At 47.7% G+C, this 20998-nt stretch overlaps 1 protein-coding gene across 1 annotated transcript in view; it reads left to right on the top strand.

The window, feature by feature from the left end:
• Positions 1-20998, top strand: part of NUMBL (NUMB like endocytic adaptor protein) — an 80505-nt gene that overhangs the window by 34556 nt on the left and 24951 nt on the right. The window contains exon 2 of the mRNA XM_075322585.1: positions 13326-13469. The gene's annotated coding sequence lies outside the window, so the exon portion shown is untranslated. The remainder of the gene's footprint in view (positions 1-13325; positions 13470-20998) is intronic.

A 20998-nucleotide genomic window follows, 5' to 3' on the forward strand; every position in this document is an offset into this window, starting at 1 on the left:
ACCCCCCTTTTCATTACACATTTTTTTGTTTAAAGGGACTCAAAAGAAAAAAACCAAAACTGAGTTCCAACCAGATTTCCTTTTTAACGCCTGATTGATGTGAAGTTTGGTCACAGATATTTGACTTCTCCCCTATAACTCATTGCCTGATGTGTTGGTTTAGCCAAGAACCATGGAGCAGCATGTTGTCTTCCATCCATGACGGCATTTATTATGGGGCCCGGTAGGCCTGTGTCTTTAGAAGGGAGAGGTGCGGAGTTTGCTTTTTGTTTCTTTCAGATCTCATAAAATTATTTATTTTTTTTTGCCTTAAAAAATGGTGCAAGTTTATGAATTGGTAGGGTGAATTATGTAGGGCCGACAATAAGGTGATCAGTTCTAATTTGTGAGGGAATTCTTCTGCAAGTGCTTAATTGTCTTGCAGCACCTCCGCAGGAGAAACCAGGTATTACACTGTTCCTATTAAAATCAATAGGCTGGCTTCCTGTTTTAGAGTTGTACTTCCTTCCGGCTCATCGGTGAGGGTCCTAAACGGTGGACCCTTCTAATAACTGAAAATGTAAGTACTCCTTTAAAAATTATTTATAGCGCTAACATATTCCGCAGCACTTTATATACATTAGATTGGGAGCCCCAATGGGGACAGTGTTGCTAAATTCCCTATCAATGTCTTTGGAGAGGGGGAGGAAACCCATACAAACGCCTTGCAGATATTGTCCCTGGTGGGATTTGAACCTCGGAGCTCGGCGTGGCAAGGCTGCAGTGCTAACCACTGTGCCATCATGCAGTGCTAACCACTGAGCCATCATGCAGTGCTAGCCATTGAGCCATCATGCAGTGCTAGCCACTGAGCCACCATATAGTGCTAACCACTGAGCTACCATAGAAAACTAACCACTGAGCCACCATACAGTGCTAACAACTATGTCTCTATACAGTCCTAACCACTGAGCGACCATACAGTGCTAACCACTATGTCTCTATATAGTGCTAACCACGGAGCCACCATACAGTGCTAACCATGGAGCCACCATACAGTGCTAACCACTGAGACACCATACAGTGCTAACCACTATGTCTCTATATAGTGCTAACCACGGAGCCACCATACACCATACAGTGCTAGCCACGGAGCCACCATACAGTGCTAACCACGGAGCCACCATACAGTGCTAACCACGGAGCCACCATACAGTGCTAACCACTGAGACACCATACAGTGCTAACCACTGAGACACCATACAGTGCTAACCACTGAGACACCATACAGTGCTAACCACTGAGACACCATACAGTGCTAACCACTGGACTTCATTCTAGTTCCGTTCTTGGCCTCTGTCTACAAATCCAATATTATGATGCTGTTTCCGGATACAAACTACATTATTACTGTTTAATAACTGGCTGAACTTATGAGAAATATCTGATTTAAAACTGTTGTAGTTTTAATAAAAATGATCAAAAAATATTCATGGAAATGAATGGTTATTTTCATAGGAAGTCAATGGGGGGGGAGGGTGACTGGCTACTTTATTATGAAAATCCTCTTCAAAATCCACATCAAACTCTCTGCATACTGAAGCAGATCCATTTCAAAATACCCATCAAAAAATCTGAACATACCCTTAGGCTATGTTCACATGTTGCATTTTTACTGCTGTTTTTTTTCTGCGTCAAAACCTGCTCTCTTGGCAGTAAAAGAAAAGCTGTGTTTTTTTGCTGCGTTTGTCATTTGTCTACAGTACATGCTTAAAGTTTCGTTTCATTCACCAGATTAGCTGCAAAAACGTAGCAAAAAACCTCAGCTGCGTTTCTGCACTTTCTCGTTGGTTTCAATGGTGAAAAAGCAGCAAAACCACTGAGAATTCACATGCTGCTTCTATCAAAAATGTAGCAGTTTTCCATTTCAGTTAGGGAAAAAAAAACAGTTTGCATGAGATTACTGGAATGAAAAAAATATGCAAAAAAAAACCAAAAAAATCTCAGCAAAAACGTAACATGTGAACATAGCCTAAGGCTCGGTTTTTGGAGGCAGAAAAATCCTTGAGGAATCTACCTTAGCTGATTCCTTTATATCTATCTATTTTTGCTCACTTCCAAATTTTCAGTTTTTCTGATTTTCCTCTTTATAGGTATATTTTTGAGTGAAATGTAAATTGTTCTTTTATTCTATAAACTACTGACAACGTCTCCGAATTTCCAAGCAATACATTTTGTATTTATTTTCTGAAAATGAGAAATGGTCAAAATAACCAAACAATGCATTGCTTTCAGACCTCAAATAATGCAAAGAAAACAAATTTACAAGTTTATAAACATATATAAACAACAATACAAGGTTGGCACACACTGTTGGTGGTATGTTGGCGGTATATTGGCACACACTGTTGGTGGTATGTTGGCCCATTCCTCCATGCAGATATCCTATGGAGCAGGGATGTTTTGGGCCTGTCACTGGGCAACAAGAACTTTCAACTCCTTCCAAAGGTTTTCTATGGGGTTGAGATCTGGAGACTGGCTAGGCCACTCCAGGACCTTCATATGCTTCTTACGAAGCCACTCCTTTATTGTCCTGGTGGTGTGCTTAGGATCATTATCATGCTGAAAGACCCAGCCACGTTTCATCTTCAATGCCCTTGCTGATGGAAAGAGGTTTGCACTCAAAATCTCATGATACATGGCCCCATTCATTCTTTCATGTACACGGATCAGTCATCCTTTTCCCTTTGCAGAGAAACAACCCCAAAGCATGATGTTGCCACCCCCATGCTTCACAGTAGGTATGGTATTCTTTGGATGCAACTCAGCATTCTGTTTCCTCCAAACACGACGAGTTGTGTTTTTACCAAACAGTTCTACTTTGGTTTCATCAGACCATATGACATTCTCCCAATATTCTTCTAGATAATCCAAATGCTCTCTAGCAAACTTCAGACGGGCCCGGACATGTACTGTTTTAAGCAGGGGAACACGTCTGGCACTGCAGGATCTGAGTCCCTGGCGATGTAGTATGTTACTGTTGGTAGCCTTTGTTACAGTGGCCCCAGCTCTATGCAGGTCCTTCACTAAGTCCCCCCCCATGTGGTTCTGGGATTTTTGCTCCCTGTTCTTGTGATCATTTTGACCCCACGGGGTGAGATCTTGCATGAAGCTCCAGATCGAGGGAGATTATCGGTGGTCTTGTATGTCTTCCATTTTCTTATTATTGCTCCCACAGTTGATTTCATCACACCAAGCTGCTTGCCTATTGCTGATTCAGTCTTCCCAGCCTGGTGAAGGGCTACAATTTTGTTTCTGGTGTCCTTCGACAGTTCTTTGGTCTTCACCATAGTGGAGTTTGGAGTGTAACTGTTTGTGGACAGATGTCCTTTATATTGATAACAAGTTCAAACAGGTGTCATTACTACAGGTAATGAGTGGAGGACAGAGGAGCCTCTTAAAGAAGAAGTTACAGGTCTGTGAGAGACAGAAATCTTGCATGTTTTCAGGTGACTAAATACTGTTTTTCCACCATAATTTGCAAAAAAAACCTTTCCAAATCAGACGCGGTGATTTTCTGAATTTGTTTTCTCATTTTTTTTCTCTCATAGTTGTGGTCTACCTATGATGTCAATTACAGGCCGGCATCATCTTTTTAAGTGGGAGAACTTGCACAATTGGTGGCTGACTAAATACTTTTTTTCTCCACACTATGTATATATTACACTATGTATATATTGTGTGTGTGTATATATGTCGCGGGCGGAGGGGTTGGGAACGCCGCTCGCCTGGGGGGTTCGCTGGCGCTCGGGTCTGGTGCTTCTGCTCCTCGGTGGCTCAAGCACGGGGCCGGACCCGGGGGCTCGAGCAGCGCCTCCTCGCCCACGAGTGAAAAGGGGGGGGGGGAGGTTGGTGGTGGAATGTCGGTTGTGACGCCACCCACGGGTTGTGGTGATGGTGGGCACCACCGCTGCTGGTGACGGGGGATCCCGGGAGCGATGGCGGAGAGCAGCTAAGGTGTTGACCCCTCCGTGGGTAGGGGCTGTTGGTCCCGGGGCCCCGGTTGGGGTGCAGGGAGGAGGGATAGGTGCAGGTGCTGATGCGGGGAGGCAGCGTGGACGCGGGTGCGACGTTGCGGTGCAGCACGGTGCCGGATGGCACTGGTGTACTCATTCAGGTAGACAAGGACAGAGTCTCTGGTAAACCAAACGGCTGGATGAACCGGGCCCACAGTCGGCTGCGGTGTTTTAACTCTCCCCGGACGGGTTGATGGTGGCTGTCGTTCCCTGCACCTATGTATAAGTGTTTGACTCCTATGGCTTCCCATGGGTAGTCCGCTCCCCGGCTTGTACGTGTCGGGAGAGCCCGTTTTGCCCGCAGGCGCTGGCCCTTGGATCTCTGGCCCTTGGTGGTGGCTCTTATCCGGATGGGTTGGGCTGTTGCCTTCTGATGGGACTTGGTTGGGAATGAACTCCTGAGGTCCAGACCGCAATCAGAGAATTTGACCTTTACGGTGGCTTCTGAGCCTAGTCGGGGTCTGAGTACCCTGCCTTGGTGCTTGGTTTCAATCTGCTCCCCGGTTCGGTACCGGCGGGCCACCGCCCAACCCCAGTCCTACGGTTCCGCTGACTTCCACCAAGTCCTGCAGACGGCCACCACCGTCTGCCGACCTTGCTGATTGTGCCTGGGCTCCGACCCAGACGCACACACAGTTTTACTTCTCTCACTTTCACTGTCTACTACAATCTACTGTCTTTTCCTGCCTCCAGGCCTGTGAACTCTGTGGGTGGGGCCAACCGCCTGGCTCCGCCCCACCTGGTGTGCACATCAGACCCTGGAGGGAGTCAACAAGGGTTTTGTTTGACTGGTGTCACCTACCCAGGGGAGGGGGGTGTGTATGTGATGTTGTTCTGTGACCCCTGGGGTCCAGGGCGTCACATATATATGATAATATAGAGATTTTGAAGCATGTTTTTTTTTTCTTTACATTGTGTGTTTGCAGCCTTTTGACTTTTGACGCCTGCACTGGATTTCACAAGTGTTTTGCCTCTATGAAATGTCACTTTTTTATGGTGATGTTTTTCAAAAGTTTTCCTGGGAGGGGGGGAAATCCTTGTGTGAACAGTGGAGTAGATTTTCCATTTAAATGAATAGTAAGAGCATTCAGTGAGGATTTTAAGCAGTTTTGGATCAGCTTTTTAGACCTGAATAGGACGTAGTTTGGGGAGGGGGGAGGGGGGGTATTGGCTCCGAGTTCTGGGCACCAAAAATCGTCATTGCCTGTGCCGAGGTATTTGGATACCGGGGGAGGGTAGGCCATAGCTCTACAGGTTAATTCATGATCCGCCATCGCCTTCTTCAGGGGTCACCTGACCCCCGCAACGTTCCCGATTTCGGGTCTCCTTATCCAGTGGAGACATGAAAGCGTCTCACCTCTATAATGCTGTCTCCACCATTCTTAATCCCGTCAGAATCCGGTAACCTGGCAACTATTTCCAAGGAGACCGGGTTCCCAGGATATGTGGGAAGCGGGATGTCGCTGACAGCTGAGGCCTGGGATCAGTCATCGGTGCTGTATATTTATGTCCTGAGGTTCGGGGAACGTATTGGGCTTCTATATTACATATATGTACATTTTACAGCTTCCTATGGCAAAAAAAATAGTGGTGACTGTATCTGCAGTGGTGCTGTGCACTCCTCCTCTGACATACTCTGTGCTGCTGTTTCATTCAATAATTCTAGATGGTCCTATTTCCTTATGGATTTGTGTCCCTGCGGTGCGATCAGCCGATCGTGGCCGCCAGAGGGTTTCCCGGACTGCAAATGGAAGAAGTAATCTGTTGTGCTTATTAGGGCTTGTGCACACTGTGTTCCCAGGAAACTGGTGTCACCTCCATCAGCACCAACCAACACCTCACATCATGACCTGTCAGACACACCAGTGGGTTGGTCTAGCTGGAAAAGGGTCACCCACCTAGGGGTCAGGCAGACTGGTAGGAGGAACGAGCAGGAGTCTAGTGAGAGCCCTCAAAGTGAGAGGAGCTGGGGAGTGTGAGCTCCTGGGGAGCTAGAAGGACCGAGGAGTGGTCCGGGACCAGAGGAGTCGGGGACCGGTAGCAGTGACATTGGTAAAGGGTGCGACGGACATAGTCTTGGAGGACTGTCGGCACCAGAAAGCCCAAAAGAACTGACCGGTACCGAGCACGACGGGGAACAGGACCCTAGGCCAGGAGCCGATTGAACGCGCTGACAATTGACCTGTAGAGGAAGGGGACCTTTAGGGACGTTCCCAGAGAGCTCAGAGACTGAGGGCATCAGCACACCGCGGGGGACAGGGTTTTCCAGCGAAAGCAACCAACTAAAGTCCCAAGTGCCAGCCCTTGGGAGCAAGACTTCACTTAAAAACTGAAGAACGGGACCCACACGAACACGAAACTGTGCATAGAGGTAGGCTCTAGATTACTATGTGACACTGGTGGGACCGGGTACTTGGACGGGCTCCCCGCAGCGGCACACAGAGAATTTGGTTTACCTACAGTTTATAAACATCATCCAGCACCACGACTACCCAGAGTGAGTACCCTGATCCACTGCACCCGGCGCTCCCAAATAGCTAACAATACCCTGAGCCCGGGGCCTTCCCTACCTGTGGAGGGACTAACATCTGGCTGCTTAACTCCATCTGTCCCGGTACTCCTTACAGCAGCGGCGGTACTCCCATTACCACAACCCACAGGTGGCGTCACAAACTTATCCCCTGTAAATACCCCCTTTATACGGATCAAAGTGTCCGCCAACCCGGGTCCGGACCCCCCTCGAGCCACGATTCCGGATGTGAGCAGCCCGACTAACACCGGGGCGGCACACTGTGCGTACATTGATGGTTTTTTTTCCATGCAGATTTTGGTGCAGAATGTTATCTGCGGCGTGCCAATTGTTCCAACCATTGATTTTGCTTAAAAAAAAAAAAAAAAGAACAAAACTGCACCAAAACCACGTGAGTTTTTTGGTGCGTTTTTCTGCCAGAAAGCGCAGATTTGATGCAGAAAATTTCTGCAGCGTGTGCACATAGCTTAAGGAGACAAGCAGTGGGACTCCCCCCATCCTGATTTTTTTTTTTTTTATGGACTTTTATTTTTCATCCTAAGAACCAGACACAGAATAGACCCCATAATAATCAATGGGGTCCACCTGCTTTTGTCTGCAAAACTGATGCCAATCACTTATCTGTTCACATTTATTTTTTCCATTTTAGGAACAGGCAACGTCTGAACGTCTTTGGCTATGTGCACATGGTGCATTTCTGCCGCGCTTTTTCTTGCAGATTTTCAGGAATCTTCAAGGAATTCCTGATGCCAGTAAAGTCTATGGGAATCCTGTGCACATGTTCATTTTTTTTCCTTGCAGATTTTGTTGCAGAAAAAAAATCTGCATTATGTAAATTTTTTCTGTATTTTCACCATTAAAATCAATGGGAAAAAAACAACACTTTTTCCTGCAGCAGCTTTCCTGCCAGAACAAGCAGATTTGGGTGCAGATTGTCTGCAACCAAATCTACAACATAGCCAAGATGTCGGCTCTCCGTGTTCATCTTAGAAAATACATAAAATTCTTCAGGAAATACCAATTCTGCAGAGTTCCTCTATAATTCCTCTTGGAAATGACTCTTCATGTGAATTGAGCCTAGTGTTTATAGAAGATATCCTCCAGTTCTTCTTTGTAAAGACTTAAATCCTTCTGCAGCATTCCTCTGTAATTCCTCCTGGAAATTAATCTACATGCGCATTGAATTGAAGCTTAGTGTTTATAGAATATATCAGCAGCCGTTCCGAATTCTTCTTTGTAAATGCTTTAAATCCTTAGGAAATACCAATTCTGCAGAGTTCCTCTGTAATTCCTCCTGGAAATGAATCTACATGCGCATTGAATTGAAGCTTAGTGTTTATAGAAGAGCTAGGCCTCCGTGTTCTTCTTTGTAAATGCTTTAAATCCTTAGGAAATACCAATTCTACAGAGTTCCTCTAATTCCTCCTGGAAATGAGTCTTGTGAATTGAATTGAGCCTAAGGACTACTTTGCACACACAGATAAATCTTTGGCAGACCTGTGGTTGCAGTGAAATTGTGGACATATTATTTCATTTGTACACAGCCACAAACCTGGCACTGATTGTCCACAATTTCACTGCAACCACAGATCTGCCGCAGATTTATCTCTGTGTGTAAAGTACCCCTTAGTGTTTATAGAAGATATCATCCTCCATGTTCTTCTTTGTAAATGCTTTAAATCCTTATGAAATACCAATTCTGCAGTATCTTTATCTTTTCTCAGAATGATGCTTTCTGTAATTCCTCTTTTACACCTCCTGGAAATGTGTGAGTAAATTCGGCAACTGGGTGCTACCTTCTTTCTAAGGCAAATGGCCATACACAAGGCTTACTATATCAGACTGCACAACTTCACTAAGGAATTATTAACACCTTGTTGTCCATTTTGTGTATTTATCAGAACAACAGAGGAACAGCATAACGGCACGCTCCAGAATTTTTTATTTTTGAAGGGAGTGCAAAGCATTAGACATATCGGTAGAGCAGACAACTCTACTTAACATCCAACATACTTCAATGGAGCCGAGCTGCAATACCAGACATAACCTGTTGGCAGGGGGTGGCGCTATTTTTGGAAGAAAAAAAGCAATGTTTTACTAATCTGGACAATCAGTTTATTATAGTTCCGGTTAGATTCCTTTTTTTATTTTACTATCCTATAGTCTGCTCAGGATGCATATACTTATCAGACCCTCTGCAGGCGCCCTCCACTGTGGATAAGACCATTTTTCAGCCTTTCTATGGCATTACCGCCTCTGCCAGACTCTAATTGTGGCATTAAAGCCGCTAAAGAAGAGCGGTTTGGAGCCATGGCTAATCCCAGCAGCACCGCGGTCACCATGCTGGGTTTTGTGGAACACCGTGGGGTTCCTAAGTGACTTGGAAAAATAGTGAAAGGTGTCAGGATTAGCGCGTTTTGGATTCTGCTGCCAGTGTTTTATGCGGGCAGAACTGCGGGTACAGATAGTATATAGTGTTTAAGAAAAACACGTCCACTATGATAATGCCCATGTCTATACAGCAAGAATGAACTATTAGTGTTCCTTCTATGTTACTGCACAGTTCCGTCTCTGCTATTATATAACATCATGATCCGTTCTCATTTATATACTTATTACACCTTACTCTTAGTTTATGCTTTTTTTATGAGCTATGTAATATGTGACAGCAACAACAAAGTAGTCACTGGCTTTCCCTTCTTTCTGGGCTCATTGAATAGAATATTTTTCTATTAATGTTCATATTACCCACTTAAAGTGGACTTGTCACTTACCATAAACATATAATTTTTTTTAATCTGGTGTCATTGCCATCGTTCTCCTGAATCCGGCGTTGTTTTTCTTTTGTTCCTACGCCTCTTCGTTCCTGAGATATGGCCTCCTCTTCCTGTATACTGTATGAATGGAGTTTTGTGGGCGTGGTCTTCTGCTGGTCTCTGGGGATGGATTCTTGAGGACCACGCCCTATTTGAGAACAGGACAAGATTTATATGCAGGAAAGATTGGGCCGTATCTCAGGAACGGAGAGGCGCAGGAACAAAATATAAACAACGTTGGATTCAGGAGAACAGCGGCATTTATATCAGATAAAACAATTACGTATTGATAGCAAGTGACTTGTCTGCTTTAAAGGTGTGGTCTGGTTTGGAAAACTCTAAATTTATTTACACCTTTAGAGATTTCTTGGCTCATAGAGTAACACTCCCACATAATGAATCCTTCTAATCTATTAGCTAATGGCTTAACGTCAGTGCAAAAACTCCAATTATTACAATTGCCTGGGTGCTACTACCACCCCTGGACTCGTCACAGGTATACCCCTGCCATTGGCCAGAGTGGAGAATGGCTACGAATAAGTTCTCTGGCTCTACAGGTCTAACATATCTCTACATTAAACAAGCAGCTCATTGATTGCAGTGGACATTGTGTAATGTTTAATTTGCCCTGCGGTGGCGCTACGGAGAAATGGACTACTTGGGGCTGTTCCCTCACAATCGCATTGCGTCACTGGGAATTTCAACATCGGTGCACACTGTGTTATGGTCAGCGGAGCCTTCTATTAAAATAGTGATTGTCCAAAGCAGCCAAGGTTTTCCTGATACAAATGGTCAGCACAATAAGACCCCGGGGAGGGGAGTCGCAAGGCTGCCTTTCTTAGTGAATGGGGGGCTTCTGTAAAACTTCACTGTATGCTCTATTAGCTTTTCTGACACATATATACTGTAAATGGGATAATTATTGCTTTGTCAAATCTTTGCCACATTGTGACCGCACCTCAGACGTATGTATGTAGCACCCAGGGCTATGGGATACTTGGTTCCGGGTAGTACAGGTTTTGCGGAAGTCACGGTGGTGGCCGTTACCCGGTTCCGTGCCGTGTAGAGGCCATAACTCTGTACCCCAAAACCTCAATGTCCTGAGAGTCGCCCTTCAAGAAGAGGCCATGCCTCCGCAGACAATAACTCCACTTGTGACCAGCAGGAGGTGTCATTGTCAGCTGTAATTGATGCTCAAGATCATATGACAAGTTAAGTGACATAGGGCAAATTGTGCCAATTAGCCATTTTGCCTCCTCGGTGTCATTTGACTCATTAGTGTTACAAGGTCTCAGGTGTGAATGGGGGGGCAGGGGTGTTACATTTGGTGTTACCCCTCACGCACTATCTCATACTGGTCACTGGAAGTTCAACATGGCCTCTCATGGCAAAGAATTCTCTGAGGATCTGAAAAAATAGAGTTGTTTCTGTACATAAAGATGGCCGAGTCTATCAGAAGATTGCCAACACCCTGAAACTGAGCTGCAGCACAGTGGCCACAACTATACAGTGGTTTAACAAGACAGGCTCCACTCAGAACAGGCCTCGCCATGGTGGACCAAAGAAGTTGAGTGCACGTGCTTAGAGTCATATCCAGAGTTCGTCTTTTCAAAATAGACATGTGCCGCCCCTGCAGCGGATCGAAGCACTCTGATCCGGGGGTGGTGATTACTTGTGACTCGAGGGTCTCCGGACCCGGGAGCTAGGGGCCACACTCAAATGAAGAGGGGGGGATTTACAGGAGAGATATAGTTTGTGACGCCACCCGTGGTGTACGGTAATTGAGAGTACCGCCGCTGCCGTTGGGAGTACCCGGGGTGATGGAGTGGGGCAGCTAGATGTCGTCACCCTCCACGGGTAGGGGAATGCCCCGGGGCTCTGGATGGTGTGATGGGGTGCAGGGGAGCGCAGGGGAGCTGGTTGCAGGGGTCAATCAGGTACTCAGTCAGCAATAAAGCAGATGCTGACAACGTGGTAAACCAAGTCTCTGACTGCCGCTGTCTCTCGAGGGGAGCTAGTCTGGGTCCCATCCACTGCAGCACTGCCTGGTAGTCCGTAACCTGCCTCCTGGCACATTAATTTAAAGTGTCTGTTGTGGCCCGTCAGCTTGGAGCTTTCTGGGCCCCGCTCCCCACTGTGGCTAAGTGAAGGAGCCTGCTCTCAGGAGCTCACGCTTGGGATTTTAGTGGGCTGCTTATGTGGAAAGCCCTATCCCCCTCGTTGTGCTAGTGCCCCCGATCTCTGAGCTTCTTGGGAACAGGCCATAGAGTACCTGTCCTCCACAGGTTAATTGCTGGGTCGCCTGAAGCTTCTCCCCGACCTAGGGTCCGTGTAACTCGTCGTGCCTTCGGTCCCTGACTGGTGATAGGAACAGGCTGCTGACAGTCCTCCAAGACAGGTCCCAAGCACCTAGCCTCAATCCCCTGCGACCAGAGGTCTGAGTCCTCTAGGTCCAGACCACCGTCTACGATCTAGTCTAGCCACAACTCCCACCTTCCTCAGAGCTCCTCTCAGCTCGACGGTCACCACTGCTCTGAACTGACACCTCCTTGCCTGACCCCTAGGTGGGCGGCCCTATTCCAGCTAAATCCGACCACTGGTGTGCCTGACAGGGTGTGGTGCAAGGTGTATCTAGGATTTGATTTGCTGGTGGAGGCAGTACTGCAGGATAGAGACCCAGAACCATGGGGGGTTGAATCCTGCACGGGGAGGGAAGATTGTGCAGTACCCTGTGACGACCTGAATAGTCCAGGGGCGTCAGACATATGAGTGCTGCCAGCATTGCTGCAGAGGTTACAGGGGTGGGTGGTTCATCAGACCATACGCTGCACACTGCATCACATTGGTCTGCATGTTGGTCATCCCAGAAGTAAGCCTATTCTAAAGATGATGCACAAGAAAGCCGCAGTTAGCTGAAGACAAGCCGGCTAAGAACGTGGTTATTGGAACCATGTCCTGTTGTCTGATGAGACCAAGACAAACTTATTTTGTTCAGATGGAGTCAGTGTGTGTGCAACCTGGTGAGGAGGACAAAGACAAATGTGTCCTGCCTACAGTCAGGACTGGTGGTGGGAGTGTTATGGTTTGGGGCTGCATGAGTGCTGCCGACTGTGAGAGCTACAGTTCATTGAGGGAACCATGAATGCCAACATGTACTGTGACATACTGAAGCAGAACCTGATCCCCTCCCTTCATATTCCAGTATAACGACTACAAGCACCTCCAAGATGATCACTGCCTTGCTAAAGAAACTAAGGGTAAAGGTGCTGGACTGGCCAAGCGTCTCCAGACCTAAACCCTCTGAAGCATCTGTGGGGCCTTCTCAATCGGAGGGTGGAGGAGTGCAAGGTCTCTACATCCACCAGCTCCGTGATGTCCTCACGGAGGATGGAAGAGGATCCATCGGCTCCTGTGAGGCTTTAGTGACCTCCATGCCCAAGAGTTACGGTAGTGCCTGAAAATAATGGCGGGCACACAAAATATTGACACTGGCACAATTTGGCCATTTTCACTTAGGGGTGAAATTTTCCACCTTCTGTACATCTTACAGATATCACCGTCAAGGCGCTGGACCTACACCGATTTAGTGAGGAAATGCTACCAAAAAATGCATCCTGAGGGCTAGTCATGTAAATGTATCCTCTTACGGTTTCCATCCATTCAGTGGAAGGCACTAGACTTTTACATTTTACTAAAAAATAATAGTAATAAAATAATTAAATTTAAAATAAAAAAATATATGATATATATGCACAGATCTAAAAGAAATGTGCTGGAAATACAGAGTATATTAGGGATATTAGGGATGCCCATCTTGACTCCAATAGAAGATTTTGTGAATCCTTTTTAGAGCATTTATTTTGGAAACAATATGATTTCGGAATATATATTAAATTGCACTTTTTTCCTTCTTTTCATTTGCAGGTCTTATTATCTTGCATCCTTTCTACAGTTATCACTGGCAAACATCTCGCTGGCTGTTTTCGCTGTGTTTTCGGGGGGGATCAGGAGGAGAACTTTAACTATTGGATGCCCACATCACTCCACCCTGCCGCTCCCACCAGCACTGTAAGTAGAGCTAGACTTAAAGCGAATGCTAGCCTAAAATTCTTACATTTTATTGTTTGCAGCTCACTTTGTCTGATTTCAGACCTTCAAGTCTTTAGGTATTTGTCATATCCACCGCTTAGATTGGTAGCTATCCATAGAATGGGTGTCCTGTGAACCCACTTCCATTGGTCTCCGATTGGTAACTATCCATAGAATGGGTGTCCTGTGAACCCACTTCCATTGGTCTCCGATTGGTAACTATCCATAGAATGGGTGTCCTGTGAACCCACTTCCATTGGTCTCTGATTAGTAACTATCTATAGAATGTGTGTTCTATGACTCCACTTCCATTGGTCTCCGTTTGGTAACTATCCATAGAATAGGTGTCGTATGACTCCACTTCCATTGGTCTCCGATTGGTAACTATCCATAGAATGGGTGTCGTATGACTCCACTTCCATTGGTCTCCGATTAGTAACTATCTATAGAATGTGTGTTCTATGACTCCACTTCCATTGGTCTCCGATTGGTAACTATCCATAGAATAGGTGTCGTATGACTCCACTTCCATTGGTCTCCGATTAGTAACTATCCATAGAATGTGTGTTCTATGACTCTACTTCCATTGGTCTCCGATTGGTAACTATCCGTAGAATAGGTGTCCTATGATCCCACTTTCATTGGTCTCCGATTAGTAACTATCCGAGAATAGGTGTTCTATGATTCCACTTCCATTGGACTCAGATTGGTAACTATCCATAGAATGGGGATCCTATGACCCCACTTCCGTTGGACGCTGATTGGTAACTATCCATAGTATGTGTGTCCTATGACCCCTGTTGTGAATGTCATCAGAGATGGTGCTGTTCCCATGAGTGTTTCTGGACTCTCTCTGGTGGCTGGTGTTGGTAGTGAGTCTGATTCTGCATCTGTCGCTCAGACAGGTGTAGGAGATGATTGCTGCTTCAGGGAGCCTATGGAGTCCAGCCTGGGGGAATATAGGAAGGCAGTTTTTGTCTAACTTTTGCCGGTGATAATTGTTTCTGCTCCATGTGAAGATGTTCTGAAGTTTGTCCTGCAGCCTTTTAGGGTTTTTGCCTTTCCCTGTAGGTTCTGTTTTTGCTTTTTTCTGCTCCTTTTTGGATTCTCCAGGAATGATTGCTACAGCGGTTTTTTCATTCCTTTTGCATCGGTTTTGTTCCCATGTCATTCTGAGTCTGCAGCTATGTCTGATAAGTATTTTGCTCTTTTAGTCTGGGCTTGGTTAAAGGCTGAATTTGCACTGAAGGGCATTTCTGCTTAATCTATGTCTTTTTCTAAATCAATGTTTGAGAATATTCCTTTTTGTTTCTTGCAAGTGAATAAATATTCTTTCTGCACCATTTTTAGAGGGCGATTTATTACTAGTAAGAAAGGGAGTTATTACTCCCTGATTTGTTCAGGAGTTTTTGTATTTTTGTATCTCCTGTGTTTTATGTAGGTAAGATCTTTCCCATTATATTTGCTTTTTCTATTTAAATGTATTTACACAAGAGTTCCTGATATAGTGGGTGGTAGGTCGTGCGATCTTTAAAGCGGGCTTTACACACTGCGCTATCAGTCCCGATATCGCTAGTGTGGGTACCCGCCCCCATCTGTTGCGCGACACGGGCAAATCGCTGCCCGTGGCGCACAACATCGCCTAGACCTGTCACATATACTTACCTTCCTAGCGACGTCGCTGTGACCGGCGAACCGCCTCCTTTCTAAGGGGGCGGCCCGTGCGGCGTCACAGCGACGTCACCGAGCGGCCGCCTAATAGCAGCGGAGGGGCGGAGATGAGCGGGACGTAACATCCCGCCCACCTCCTTCCTTCCGCATAGCGGCCGGGAGGCAGGTAAGGAGAGCTTCCTCGTTCCTGCGGTGTCACACGGAGCGATTCGTGCTGCCGCAGGAACGAGGAACAACCTCGTTACTGCTGCAGTAACGATTTTTGAGAATGGACCCCCATGTCACCGATGAGCAATTTTGCACGTTTCTGCAACGATGCAAAATCGCTCATCGGTGTCACACGCAACAGCATCACTAATGCGGCCGGATGTGCGTCACCAATTCCGTGACCCCAACGGGTTCGCATTAGCGATGTCGTAGCGTGTAAAGCCCCCTTAAGGGAATTTTTTGATTATCAGATGTTGGCATTTTATTTTATGGTTTTTACTGGCTGCAACCAGCAATTTATCTTATACTTTTGTATCTTGCCAGCAGGGCCTCATTTTGGTTAATTCTATATCTACCATCTGTGTGTTGTTTTTTTCTTACATCACCGTCGTTATATATTGGGGGCTTTTAACTTTCCTTTGGGGCTGCTCTGAGGCAAGTCAGTATTCCTTATTTCATCTTTGAGGTTAGTTAGTTCTCCGGCGGTGACGAAGCCTCTAGGTTTGTTAGGAATGCTCCACCGCTACTTTTAGGTGTGTTTGTGTAGTTAGTGGATTGCAGCCAGCTAGGTTTCCAACTACTTTTGTGCATTATCTTCTACCATTTTTCATGGGATTTTTGCAAGATCTTTTGTGGTCTCCTGACCATAACAGACCCAAGTTTCATTGGTCTCCGACTGGTAACTATACATAGAATGGGTGTCCTATGACCCCACTACCATTGGTCTTCGATTGGTAACTATCCATAGAATGTATGTCCTATGACCCCACTTCCATTGGTCTCCATATCTGTGTAAAGGTTAAATTGAAGGGTTTTCTCTAGTCACTTCTATGGGGACCTTGAAAGATAAGAGGTGGGACCCACGTAAGGCTAGGTTCACACTTCCGTTGTTTTGCATCAGTCACAATCCATCACCTTGAGGAATTACGGTACCCTGCAAAATATTTTGCAGGAATCCAGTTTTTCCCCTTAGACTTCTATTAGTGACGGATTGTGACTGATGATGCTGCGTTGCATCCGCTGCATCGCGGTCAGTCGTTTTTTAATTGACCGCCGGGCGGGAGCAACACAGCCTGTAACGTTTTTTGAGCAGCGCAATCCGTAGGATTTTGCTGCGCATGCTCTCTCTGGCTCCCTGCACACGTAACCAGGATACACATCAGGTAACCAAGCAATGCACTTTGGTTAGTTACCCGATATTTACACTGGTTACGTGTGCAGGGAGCCAGCGCTAAGCGGTGTATGCTGGTAACCAAGATAAATATCGGGTAACCAAGCAAAAAGTGCTTTGCTTATACCCGATATTTACCCTGGCTGTGCAGGGAGCCTGACACTTCCCCGCTTGGCTCCGCCCCCTCCCGCACTCAACGCACGCACGCACGCGCACACACACACCTGTCCCCAGCCCTGCAGTCCCCGCGGCACTGACATCCTCAGTGCCACGGCCCCGCTCGGCTCCACCCACCCCGAACTCCGCCCCCGCACACAATGGAGTCCGACAAAGAATTCTGTCCTTTGTCATCCGTTGTACAGCGCATCAGTCACATGCGTCAAGCGACGCATGTGACTGATGCAAAACAACGGAAATGTGAACTTAGCCTAAGGTGGAAATATGCAGTAATCTCTGCCTAGGAGTTGCTAAATTGCTATTACAGATATTCTATAAGTGGCTAAGCCTCCGGAGCACCCAGGATGCCGGTCACAGGTGCCTTGTATAGATCGCCCACAGACCATTATTTCAATCATGTGATATCTCACCTGGGAGAATTCACCCTTGTGCCATGTTGCTGAAGGCTATTCTCACATTAGGCAGGGTCCTGGTGCATCATACCCTGGCAAGTCACGTGTCTGTTTTGGGTAATATTTTGACGCACTTAAAAAGCTGGACATGAGCTTCATTATGGGTAACTTTACCCAACAAATCTCTGCATTCTGGGCTACAATAGCGGCAAAGAAATTCTGACAAATTGGTCTGGAAGAAGTCTTGCAGCATGCTGATGGTGAGACCTGGTGGGTGGAGAAAGGAGTCTCCCCATATTTCAGAGTGAGGCCTGGAATGTTATTCTGGGGAACTGTGTACCTATGATGCTAGTGTGCCTCCTGGAAGTGTCACTGATGCTAGTGTGCCTCCTGGAAGTGTCACTGATGCTAGTGTGCCTCCTGGAAGTGTCACTGATGCTAGTGTGCCTCCTGGAAGTGTCACTGATGCTAGTGTGCCTCCTGGAAGTGTCACTGATGCTAGTGTGCCTCCTGGAAGTGTCACTGATGCTAGTGTGCCTCCTGGAAGTGTCACTGATGCTAGTGTGCCTCCTGGAAGTGTCACTGATGCTAGTGTGCCTCCTGGAAGTGTCACTGATGCTAGTGTGCCTCCTGGAAGTGTCACTGATGCTAGTGTGCCTCCTGGAAGTGTCACTGATGCTAGTGTGCCTCCTGGAAGTGTCACTGATGCTAGTGTGCCTCCTGGAAGTGTCACTGATGCTAGTGTGCCTCCTGGAAGTGTCACTGATGCTAGTGTGCCTCCTGGAAGTGTCACTGATGCTAGTGTGCCTCCTGGAAGTGTCACTGATGCTAGTGTGCCTCCTGGAAGTGTCACTGATGCTAGTGTGCCTCCTGGAAGTGTCACTGATGCTAGTGTGCCTCTTGGAAGTGTCACTGATGCTAGTGTGCCTCCTGGAAGTATCACTGATGCTAGTGTGCCTACTGGAAGTGTCATTGATACTCTTGTGCCTCCTGGAAGTGATGCTTGTGTGCCTCCTGGAAGTGTCGCTGATGCTTGTGTGCCTCCTGGAAGTGTCACTGATGCTTGTGTGCCTCCTGGAAGTGTCACTGATGCTAGTGTGCCTCCTGGAAGTGTCGCTGATGCTTGTGTGCCTCCTGGAAGTGTCACTGATGCTAGTGTGCCTCCTGGAAGTGTCGCTGATGCTTGTGTGCCTCCTGGAAGTGTCACTGATGCTAGTGTGCCTCCTGGAAGTGTCACTGATGCTAGTGTGCCTCCTGGAAGTGTCACTGATGCTAGTGTGCCTCCTGGAAGTGTCACTGATGCTAGTGTGCCTCCTGGAAGTGTCACTGATGCTAGTGTGCCTCCTGGAAGTGTCACTGATGCTTGTGTGCCTCCTGGAAGTGTCACTGATGCTAGTGTGCCTCCTGGAAGTGTCACTGATGCTAGTGTGCCTCCTGGAAGTGTCACTGATGCTAGTGTGCCTTCTGGAAGTGTCACTGATGCTAGTGTGCCTCCTGGAAGTGTCACTGATGCTTTTGTGCTTCATGGAAGTGTTACTGGTGCTTGTGTGCCTCCTGGAAGTGTCACGGATGCTTTTGTGCCTCCTGGAAGTGTCACTGGTGCTTGTGTGCCTCCTGGAAGTGTTACTGATGCTTGTGTGCCTCCTGGAAGTGTCACTGATGCTTTTGTGCCTCATGGAAGTGTCACTGGTGCTTGTGTGCCTCCTGGAAGTGTCACTGGTGCTTGTGTGCCTCCTGGAAGTGTTACTGATGCTTTTGTGCCTCATGGATGTGTCACTGGTGCTTGTGTGCCTCCTGGAAGTGTTACTCAGCTTTGTGTGCCTCATGGAAGTGTCACTGGTGCTTGTGTGCCTCCTGGAAGTGTTACTCAGCTTTGTGTGCCTCATGGAAGTATGACTATGATGTTTCTGTGCCTCCTGGATGTGTAATACAGATGCTTGTGTGTATCTTTGGCGAAAAGTAAGACCGATAAAGGGGTATTTCCAGCATTGTTAACTCACTGATCACTCAGACTCCAAGCAAATCCCTAGATTGGGTCTCTGTAACCCAGCAACCAGTCTCCGCAGAGCTCCGTCTTGGATAAAGTGGAGTTGCACATGGTCATCCTCCGCTCTACTTGGTGTCTATAGGACTGCAGGAAATAGTACAGCACTGGACTTGGCTTTCTCCGGCAGTCTCCTAGATAATGATTGAAGCAGAGAAGTAGAGCCGCCACCGAGCCCAGTTCCCAGAGGCTGTACTTCTGAATGTTGAAGGTCTCATTGGTCGGATTCCCAGCGATCAGTAACTTATACCTGTCTTGAGAATAACTCTTTAAGTCTATGGACTCTCTTTGTTAATTTCTTTGGACCAATTGTCGCGGGCGGGGAGGACGCCACTGCGCTGCGCTCACTAACGCTCGGGTCCGGCGCTGCTGCGATGGCTGCTCGGTGGCTTGAGCGGTGGGCCGGATCCGGTGAGTAAAAGGGGTGGTTGGTTTGGGGGATTCAGTCTATGACGCCACCCACGGGTCGTGGTGAAGATGGGCACCACCGCTGCTGGTGACTGGGATCCCGGGAGCGATGGTAGGGAGCAGCTGGGATGTTGTTTTCCCCCTCCGTGGGTAGGGGTCGGTGGTCCTGGGGCCCGATGATGCGACGGGGAGGCAGGGTCGGTGAGGTGCAGGGTTGCAGGGACAGTGCGGCGCGGTGTCTGATGGCACGGGTGTACTCACTCAGCAAGAAAGGTACAAAGTCCTCGGTAAACCAAACGGCTGGATGGACGGGTCCCGCAGTCAGCTGCAGTGTCTCTCCCCGGACAGGTGATGGCAGCTGTCTTTCCCTGCACCTTGATGTTCTCCTTCTGACTACTATGGATTCCCAACGGTAGTCCGCTCCCCGGTGTATGGGTACCGGAGGAGCCCGTCTGCCCGCAGGCGCTGGCCCTTGGGTCTCTGGCCTTAGGCGGTAGCTGTATACCCTCACGGTGTGGGCTGTCGCCTTCAATCGGAACTTTTGCTGTTGTGAAACCCCTGGGGTTCCAGTGACATTCGGATCTGACTATTGTCGGCGGCTCCAAGCCTGGTTGTGGTCCGATGGCCCTGCCTGTGTGTGCTGGCTTCACTTCGCTCCCCGGTCGGTACCAGCGGGCCGTCGCCCGACACCGGTCCTACGGTTCCTCGTTGCTCCACCACTCCTGCAGACGGCCACCACCGTCTGCCAACCTTGCTGTCAGTGCCTGGGCCACAAACCCAGACACCCAAGTGCTTGCTCCTCTCACTTCAAACTCCAACCTCTAACTGTCACTTTTCCCGCCTCCAGGTCTGTGAACTCCTTGGTGGGTGGGGCCAACCGCTTGGCTCCGCCCCACCTGGTTTGGACATCAGACACTGGAGGGAGGCAACAAGGGTTTTGTGTTTGGCTGGTGTCCCTGTCTAATGGGGGTGGGGGGTGTTTGTATGTTATCTGTGACGACCTGGCTAGGCCAGGGCACCACACAATCACACCATGAAATCAGGATAACCTGACGTTTCTCCTGACAATGCCACATGTTCATATGAGCGGACACCATCGGCTCCAGCTAGTGCGTCACAACTTTCTGTTATGTGGATTTTACGTTGATGATGAGGTCACCTGTGATGTCACCAACACCTGGTGTCCCCTTAAAGGCACCAACGCATTTCAACCCTTATAAACATATACAGTATACTGCTCCTTGGAACTGAAATGATGCCACGTACTCCGATGGATGAATGTGACTTCCAGGGAGGGTTTTCGATAATGTGGGTCTACCAGGGCATGTCCTGCTCCTGGCACGCCGGTTGCCCTGTGCCTTACATGGCAGGGTGTAGGGTCGGGATACAGGCTCGGCACAGAGGGCACAGTATTCTACAGCTGAAAGAGAAGAGAATG

The sequence above is a fragment of the Anomaloglossus baeobatrachus genome, chromosome 9, assembly GCF_048569485.1.
Source record: "Anomaloglossus baeobatrachus isolate aAnoBae1 chromosome 9, aAnoBae1.hap1, whole genome shotgun sequence".
Lineage (NCBI taxonomy): Eukaryota > Metazoa > Chordata > Amphibia > Anura > Aromobatidae > Anomaloglossus > Anomaloglossus baeobatrachus.